Source organism: Hyalella azteca, unplaced genomic scaffold (assembly GCF_000764305.2).
Source record: "Hyalella azteca isolate HAZT.00-mixed unplaced genomic scaffold, Hazt_2.0.2 contig39, whole genome shotgun sequence".
Taxonomy (NCBI): Eukaryota; Metazoa; Arthropoda; class Malacostraca; order Amphipoda; family Hyalellidae; genus Hyalella; species Hyalella azteca.
This window is the reverse complement of record NW_025930401.1, coordinates 47282-57451: the sequence shown is the minus strand read 5'-3', so window position 1 is coordinate 57451 and position 10170 is coordinate 47282.

The window sequence follows — 10170 nt, the reverse complement described above, 5'->3', positions numbered from 1 at the left end:
TTATTCACAATGAAGTTAATTATTCCAGACAATTAATAGAAGAATAATTTACTATAGCGTGCAGGATTGTTGAAAATTTTATTCAATGTTTGTCGGTGTGTAAACTTTCGTACGTAATACACATAAGAAACGATAAAATTGTGCTGGATGCTATTTCCGGCTTAATTTTGTGAGATTCTCATCATAAAACGGAGTTTACATTAATCTTAATGTATGAATCAACCATTTACTCATTTTTCTATATTATTTGAGGACTGACTATAGATAGACGAACTTTTCGAAGCGAACGTTACTTATCCATATCTTCGCCTAGAATTTGACAAATCCCATGAAATATATTATCTATAAATTCGGTATTTTTTACCCTGACTTGACTTTCCAACTTCTGAATTGTACATCAAGTAATTTGCTAATTTTAGTCATTTAAAATCTTTGTAGGCATGCTGCATGCTGGCATCCAAAGTTTTCTCCATTGATCGCTCGTTTATAAATAATAAATCGAATTAAGCAAGTTGTTCACTACTTCTATCAACGTACTACTCTCCTTGGATAAATGTGAACATGGATGAAATTTTTCACGTGAACTGTGCCCCATGATATATGTACAAGTCTGCCGACGCTGAATACTGATCTGACATCAGAGGCATATATCATAGTTACTGCTCAAACCTTATCATGAATTTAGTGTATATTCAGTAAATAGTTATATGAAAAATCTAACATATGCCCTGAGTAAGTAAAGTTATTCTAAAAAAAGATGGTGACTTTTTCTCTACAATAACTAGCAAACGGTGTTTTGTAGCTTCTACTGCTTCTCGTTTTGCCTTCGTTAGCGCGTTTTAGTAATTTCACCGTCATTCTTGATTCCACACTTCCTCATTTTCAGCCCGTATCGACGGGTAATTTGTCGCTTAAAATCACAGCGATAAAAAAATTTCTTCTAAACTACTGAGCAGATTTCAACGAAACTTTGAATTTATATACCTAACCTCCCAACGGTGATGTTTAGCTCGGGACAATTTTTTTATTTTGCTTTCATTCGCGAGTTATACAGATATAGGAGGAACGACCGGCTTTTCTACTGGCCGGTTTAACCAAGAGCCGTTTACGAATAGCCGTATAACTCGCAAACGAAGGCAAAACGAAAAAAAAGTAACAAGCTAAACATCACAGTTGCTGAGGTTAGGTATTTAAATAATAAGTTTCGTTCAAATGTGTTCAGTAGTTTGGAATAAATTTCCTTATTATGGCGAATTTAAGCACTTATTGCTGTTTAAATCACGAATGAAAGTGAAAAAAAAACTCGCGAACGAAGGCATAATCGAAAAAATTTTCACGAGCTAAACATTACCTCTTGGTTTTTAGGACTGATAATTCAAAATTTCGTTCGAATTTGTTCAGTAGTTTGGGAGAAATTGATCACAGTGAATTTCGGCCCGTATTGCCATTTAACTATGGCAAAAACAAGTGAAGGCAAAATTCAAAAAATTTTCACCAGCTAAACATTGCCGTTAGGTCCTAATGAATACATGTACCAAGTTTCATCGAGTCAAGTTCATTAGTTTGAGAGATATTCCTTGATCATTGAATTTGGAAATTGGCCGTGAGACCGGCCACGAGTCCGATCGTTAATCTGTTCGAAACGTAAACCCAGGAGAGGTTAAAAAAAGATCTAGGTGAAAAAAACATCGCTGGGAGTCTTGTACTGCACGTGTTATGTACAAATCGTCAAACAAACGTTCGAACTTCTGACTTCGCCTTCGGACTGCCGCCCCCTTACCGCCCTCTACTTCCTTACCACCCCCCAAAATCTTTCCACCGCCCCTAGGGGGGCGATATCGCCCACTTTGGGAATCACTCCTTTTACCCATTAAAGCCTATTGGCAACTTTAGTTGCCACCTCAAAAAAATGGTAGTATTATCCATAATGTAACGTAAATTTAAGTTTTGTAGTACCACACCGCATCATACATGTTCCATACGAATACTGAACAAGAATAATTATTGTTCACCTTGGTTGCTCCCCCTTCAGTCAGTTGACCTTCCAACTACAGGCGGTCACTATGTTTTTGATCAGGCCTGTACCGGCCCACAGTAAAGGCTATGTTAAAATTGTTTATAAGTAAATATTTTATAATTCTAAGTTTTGAAATGATGGATTAGGAGTNCATAGCAAGCTCAGTTTGTCACTCAGCGAGCGCACCATCTCACTCAAGGAGTTTACTACATCATTCAACAATTTCGACTCATTGCCGTGCTCTTCCACCAATTCCTCTCTTTTTCGAGCACCAAGAGTTGGTTTTTCGCAATCACGGCAAAACCAATGAAGCAATTTAGATTTCTGGAGAAAATGAGTACTCCTTAGAGCTCAACTTAATTCGAACAGCTGATACAAATGAGATCTTCGCATCGTTCACAGGTGACCGTCTGGACTTCGCTCAGGAGAGATCACCTTGCAGTACTTGCAGACTTTCGTCTCTATAGCTCGGCTGATGGTTTCATTTTTTTCCTAGAGGCCGTAGAGGGCTTTTCGACTATCTTTTTTTCTGTCCAGCCATTATAAAATGCACGAACTAGATCTCTTGAACGGAGAGAAGGACGGAGGAATAACAAATATTCAGCAAATTACAAATATTTATAACAAATATTTATTCAGCATTAGTTTGGGGTTCAGGTTAAGCTGATATACGGTGTACGAGGTTTTTGCAGCCAAATTGAAATGTGATGCAACGATCTAGGAGCAACCATGGAATATATAATTACGCTACGTAAATGATGCTTGCATAAGAAAAATAAACGACGTTGTATGATGTGTTGATGTTCAAGCATTTCTCACACCGCGTACAAGCAATTGATTTTTAGCTGGTATACCGTATATGTAGAAATTGGTTGTAACTTATCTTACTTAAAGCACAAATAATTTGGGAATTAAGTAAATGCACGGTTTGAATTTAATAGTGCGCAGCAGGAAGTAGGTGGATGGCATCTGACTACTGGCAGGCGACATGGCTGCCGTGCGACCCTTGGCGCACAAATCCTTATAGGCTGATTTAACATGGATTCCAGCATTCCCTCAATTTGCGTCCTCGCTACGACAACGCGTCAAAATATCTGATGACATATAAAAACAATATTCATTACTGCTAATCTCACTTATACGATTGTTTATACTGTTATAGCATTAGTCTTACTGAACATATCAAGCATACTTGTAGCAATAACTACGCTATTCTAACTTATCAGGCGTCAAGTTCTAGGCTGACCCGGTATCATGGCTATGCAGTCAAAATGGGTCATTCGTAACAATCATTCTTGCAAGGTACGGCGTGAAGAAACGAAGTTATTATTTTCCCAATATCAACCTACAATGTTGAAGCAGGCGATTCCTCTGACCGTGACCATACCATCAAAAAGCACTCAATTACAAGTGGCCGCTAAGTACACGTAGCGACCGATATTTTTCTCGCCTTGAGTTTAGCTTGATAAGCCGTCAGTGATTGGCTGCCAGAGTTTCGAACTCTCAACTATTTCTGAACGTATTTCCCCTGACATCGGGTCACCAGCATGAGGCTGATAGCAAGCAGCAAATTAGCTCCTCGCATTAAACTTTAATTGAAATTAGAAAATTAAAAATTGATTTTTTCATGAAACCTAAATTTGTCCCCGTAGATATCTTCAGCCTATTTTAACTTATACATAAACATTTTAGTAACGAAGTTTCAAGATATTATTTGTATACTATTATTATAGTATTTAAAAATAAATGTGAAATTTTTATTCACATTCGTACTTTTTAGCGCATTGACAACTTATTTCTTAATATCAATCAGTCCTGCATGTTTAATTTAGTCATGCCGGTTATCCGGAATTTACTTAGAAGTCGCCTGCCAACTAACTTCCGATGAGCTAAAGGGAGAAGCTGTTCACTGGGTCTACATGGGTACTCACTGCACACCATTGATAAATGGTAATTGTTACACATGATCTCTTTTTTATACTGTGTTACTAAACGCACTGCCTAAGACATTAATGCTTAATTTCATTCATATTGTCTAAACATTCATAATATACAAGTCTGCCGACGCCGAGTGCTCAACTAGAGCTTATAGGGAGAAAAACGCAGCTATCGCTCACAGTTTTTATTATCAGTTCAGTATGAACAATATGGTCACATATCACATCGTCTTGAACTTGCGCATTGTATAGAGATATCAACAATTAAAATATTTTAAATGTCGCGTTTACGGCGATAAAATCGAGGATAAACTCCTATAAACACTGAGCTAGTGCATCAATTCAGCGTCGTCGCGTAGGGATCGAAAATTTTTGTGGCAAATGCAGATGGAATCTTTAAATAATAAACATAGCTCGTTTTAAAACATTAAATTGAGTCATTTGGCGCGACCGAATTTAGACGAAATGAAGGTTTACTGGAACGCAATCACCACCTAGTTACCTGCAGGCTGTGCATAAATATTAGCAATCAAATTTTTAATTGCCACAGACAAGTGTAGAAAATTTACCCTACGCAAAAGACAAACTTCTGTTAAGGTTGTATATGTTTGTCAAACCTCTAACGCCGCTAGCAGAATGAAAGGAAGGGAGTTATTAATAGACTCTCTCTTGTTCATGGTAGTGGAATATCCGGAGAATAATAGTTGTATATATGCGGTCGAAATATCTTGTAGTGAATGCATGGATTACATCTCGCCGCCACCACTTCGTAACATTCTTCAGTTTTATTCCGAGTGTAAGTACTTAAGAGTGTAATACGAGAAGTAACAGAGCGCACTCTTAGGTATCAATACACAGAATCATATTCACGTGTAAGTAAACTCGTGAACTTCTTTGCCGAACTGTTGTCTTTCAGTTTTGAATGTCATAATTTCTCATAACAGAGTCGCAGAATTCTACTCACGTTTAAAATTTTCACGCAGTGTGTAAATCGGCTTGATTAATATTCGGTACACGTCTTTGCCGAATTGATGTCCTTCAGACTTGATCGAATGCCACAATTTTTTACAACAGTATAGCAGAATTTTACTTACGTATAAAATGTTGGCGCAGAGTGCCGATCGGCTTGATTTACATGCAACAGCGCCACTTCACATGCGACCACATGACACCGATGTTGGAAAACCACAGCAGATCTTTGATCAGCTTGTTAAACCATCAGTCAAGTAAGTCAGTACCTTCAGCGTATACCAAAACCTTGGTGCTCAGTGTGCCCATAAGGCTTGAACGAGGACCGATAATAGTTAAGGATATTTTGGAGGAAATATTAGTTCTGAAGTTTATTTATACAGGCAAATCTTTCTTATATTTACTTTGGCTTCATATATTCACTTAAATTTCTTGGCAGGATTCATAACGTAAGAATGAACCAGTTTGTAATACAAGCCTCTCTAATGAACTGGGTGAGTTGAGTTTTGTTTTAAATTACACATTTCAGCCCCGAGTAACCAAAACTTTTTCCAAACCAGAACGGTTAAAATCGATAGACTGCATGGGCCTGAATACTCGTGTCAACCACTTTTGAGGCGACATTTTTTCTGAGGTAACTATCGTAACTATACGTCACTAATATTAGCTAATAAGTTTTCAATTGCGTAATAAAGTACCGTACTAAGACCAAATCAAAAAGCTATTTCAAGTTCAACCAATTATTTTATTGTTACTAATTGTATGTGTAGGCATTCTAATTTCTAGGGGAAAATACTTCCGAACTTCATTTTGGTTAATCATACAAGGCTTTAATGCGGTCTACCCTCAAAAATAGCAGATAAATTGTGTGCTCATTAGAGATTTGAATGAATTATAATGTTGTTCATTAGAAAAAGAAGTGGTAGATAATTCAATAATTAGAACTAATGGAATTGAAGCTCGTGGGGTGGTTGAGCTATCGCCTAGCATGTCGGCCAACCTGGGACGAGACCCAGAAGGCTGATTGAGCTGTGCAGCCACGGAACCTCTTGTACTTATATTACCAGCAACGACATCTTTCAATTTTTCAATTTTTTGCGATTGTCGAAATGACGGGAGTCTCCAAAGAACTGCAACTTACAACTGTCGAGTAGTGCGAGAGTTGCCGTTCTTTTGTTTTGGTTTGGATGCAGGCATTCGCGTGCAAATAAATTCAATGTAAAAAGTACTGCCTCATGTAACGACTCATTTCAATTGTCGTTCGATTAATATACACATTGTTATGTATGCGTCTGCCCGCCTTGAAGCTCGTAATCTTGTTGAGGTTCCTCGCAGGTTAAGGACGACGAGGCTGGAGGCGATGAAAAGTGGTTTGCTTGTCTTTGACTCTTTGATAATCACAAAGATCATTGCAAATATCTATTCACTGCATGTGTTTGGGGAGAAACGATGTCAACGCTCAACAGCGCCACATAACATCGGCCAGCCAAACCAGTTTTATTTTTTTTTTGCTACGGGATGTGATAAGTTCCTGATACAAGTCTCTGAAATAAACTTGGTGAGGCAAGTTCCTAAGTTTACTTATAGATTTTTGGACCAAAGTACCCACATATTTTTTCATTTTTCATACTAGTTCAAAAATCAAAGCGAAAAGTTCTTTCGAGTCTGCAAAACTTTTCATTGACAATAACTGTATATACAAGTATTCTAATTTCTTAGGAGAAGATACATACAATGTATGAACTACCTTACAGATAATTACATGCGGTTTTACTGCGGTTTGCCATCAAATAAAGCAGATAAATCGTGATCGCAGAAGAAATTTACATGAATTAATATTCTCCTTAACATGAAGTGATCCTACACGCTTTTCCTCGTGTTGAATATTTTTTAATTTTATTTTTTCATTCCTCTTCCGCTGCACGTGGTTCACTTTGCACTCATTAAATTTCTGCTGAGTACATAGTTCATCAGCAAGATTTCAGGACTGACCAGAGTATAGCCAAGTATGCTGATGGTAAGTCTCGGCACCAGCCTCTTGGTAAGAATAGCGTTGACAACGGTTCATGTGTCCGTAGACATAGGGGCTTAACGCATGCACGAAGAAGTTACCTAACGGGCATCCCGGCAATAGTGTCCTTCAGTTAAGCACCTCAAGTTTTGCAATAAAATCTGATACTTAACTCACGTTTACAATAATATCCATGGAATATAAACGTGGCATGTCGTTTCTTTCCAAAATCTTTATTCATTGTTAAGCAATATTGTTCCCAGGATCCCAGCGTATAACAAGAAAGCTTCAAGCTATCTAATCTGGCACCATTATCTTAGTGCTCCCTGTCTCTAGCAAATTAAAAATTGGTTAGAGTGTTCACACATTTTATCAGAGTTTCGCCCAGGCAATACAATCAATGATGAGAACTTTCACTATGATAAAAGCGTGGCCAATTCTATCACTCATAACAACGAAGAAGTTTCCAGGCGTACGTTGCAAGCCCTAAAACATGTTTAGTTTGTAGCCGCAAGAATGGTTCACAGTATCAATTGATAGGTCCTCAGCTTACGGTCATACGTTTAAGCCAGGTGTACACATCACATTACAACTGTCTTCCAATTGTAGCCCGGTCTCCAGCCATGATTATCGTCATAGATACACATCGGTGTGTAAACTCTCGTACGTAATACACATAAAGAACGATAAAATTGTGCTGGATGCTACTTCCGGCTTAATTTTGTGAGATTCTCATCATAAAATGGAGTTGACATTAATCTTAATGTATGAAGCAACCATATACTCATTTTTCTATATTATTTGAGGACTGACTATAGATAGACGAATTTTTCGAAGCGAACGTTACTTATCCATATCTTCGCCTAGAATTTGACAAATCCCATGAAATATATTATCTATAAATTCGGTATCTTTTACCCTGATTTGACTTTTTAATTTCTGAATTGTACTTCAAGTAATTTGCTAATTTTAGTCATTTAAAATCTATGTAGGCATGCTGCATGCTGGTCATCCAAAGTTTTCTGCGTTAATCGCTCGTTTAAAAATAATGAATCGAATTAAGCAAGTTGTTCACCACATCTATCAACACACTACTCTCCTTGGATAAATGTGAACATGGATGAAATTTTTCATGTGAACTGTGCCATGATATACAAGTCTGCCGAAGCTGAATGCTCATCTGACATCAGAGGCATATATCATAGTTACCACTCAAACATTATCATGATTGTAGTGTATGTTCAGTAAATATGTATATGAACAGTTTAACATCCTTTTCAGAGATTATTAAATATTATTGTAGAAAAAAATTTTCACAATTAGCTCGACCATTATGGGAGTATGTTGTAAAGTAAAAAGTGTTGCTGAATTTATTATCATGGAGAAGAAATGACTTTATTATGGAATATACTTTCTTGAAGGTACTCATGGCTGTTGGTTCCTATGATTTCTGAAAATCCAAAAATATTGCTACCCCAACACTAGCGTATAAGTTACCACCGTCTGAAAATTAGAGACATAGAGGGATACTAGCCTTGGTCATGCTTTAACCCATTAAAGCCTATTGGCAACTTTAGTTGCCACCTCAAAAAATGGTTGTATAATCCATAATGTAACGTAAATTTCATTTTTTTAGTCCCACACCGCATCATACATGCATGTTCCATACGATTACTGAACAAGAATTGTTCACCTTGGTTGCTCCCCCTTCAGTCAATTGACCATCCAACTGCAGGCGGTCACTGTGTTTTGATCAGGCCTGTACCGGCCCACAGTAAAGGCTATGTTAAAATTGTTTATAAGTAAATATTTTATAATTCTAAGTTTTGAAATGATGGATTAGGAGTCTAACAATCAGACAAAATTCATAAATGGCATTAAACATTGACATTAAAGACAATATAAGCTAAATCATACATAGTGGCAACTGAAGTTGCCACTCGGCATTCATGACATGCAAACTGTATTTGCGCATGAATGTGGAGATAAAAGGCTACCTCATGTCCTACATGTATTATAACAAAATAAGTTAGCATCCAGTTGATAGAAAAGTATTTTAATGAAGTTTGATAGTGATATTTATAACATATTTACAGAGCTGGACAGCGCTACTTTGAAATGTAGCGGCCGCTACCGCTACCGCTACATGCTCTGAATGTAGCGGGCGCTACCGCTACCGCTACACACACTAGATTGTAGCGGTCGCTACCGTTACCGCTACAGTAAAATGTAGCGCCGCAACATTAGCCGCTACAATGGCCAAAAATAATGTAAATATATAAATATTTATTGTTCTGCTATTGGGATTTACTCATAAACATCTAATGATAATAAAACATTTTCAAAACATATAAATGCAACTTTATTGCAATTAACCTAACCGAACTAGTATGGGTTAGATACAGTAAATAAAAATTACAGTTATTTTTATGTTTTACCATCCCTACATGGATGTATACTTTAATCTACCAATCTCAAAAATTATCCACATATAAAAAATCAGTCGTTTATTTGTATCTATATATGGATAATTTTTGAGATTGGTAGATTGAAGTAGACATCCATGTAGGGAAAGTGAAACATAAAAATAACTGTAAACAAACTGAAACATGAAAAAATATAACTCAGTTCTCACTGCAGTGAGTGACAGAGAGCGCATTTTCTCATCGACGAAAACTTGAGGTCGCGGACGGACGGACAGACGGACAGGCGGACGGACAGACAGACGGACATGGCGAGCACAATATCACCGCAGCACTAGAAGGGATTGGAGTGACAGGAGCGTTGTATACTCAACAAAAATCTCAAGGAACGGGTTACAAGGAAATGATTCAGGAGCAGGTAAAGCGGTGCTTAGCGGACTTTCCAAATAATTGTTCACAAGTCGATCTCCTTCATTGACGTGACTGTGATTTCGTGTTTTCTGGAGTTCATTAAAGAACGAATCAGCATTCTCCTCGTCATCATTGCTGCTGCTGGTAGCTTGTGTAATCGTGTCAGAAAGCTTCACATCAACCAGAGAGATTATTTTCTGCCTGACCTCTCTCAGTTTAGATTCGTAAAATCTATCAAGTAAAATCTAGTAATCTAAAAATTAATTAAAGTAAAATCTAAAAAGTACTATTTAAGTAAAATCTAAAGGCTTTATCTATAAATTTAGCGGCAGCGCTGTAGCGGCAAAACCTCGTATCGCTACTTAAATAAGTAGCGGGCGCTACCGCTACCGCTACATTGCC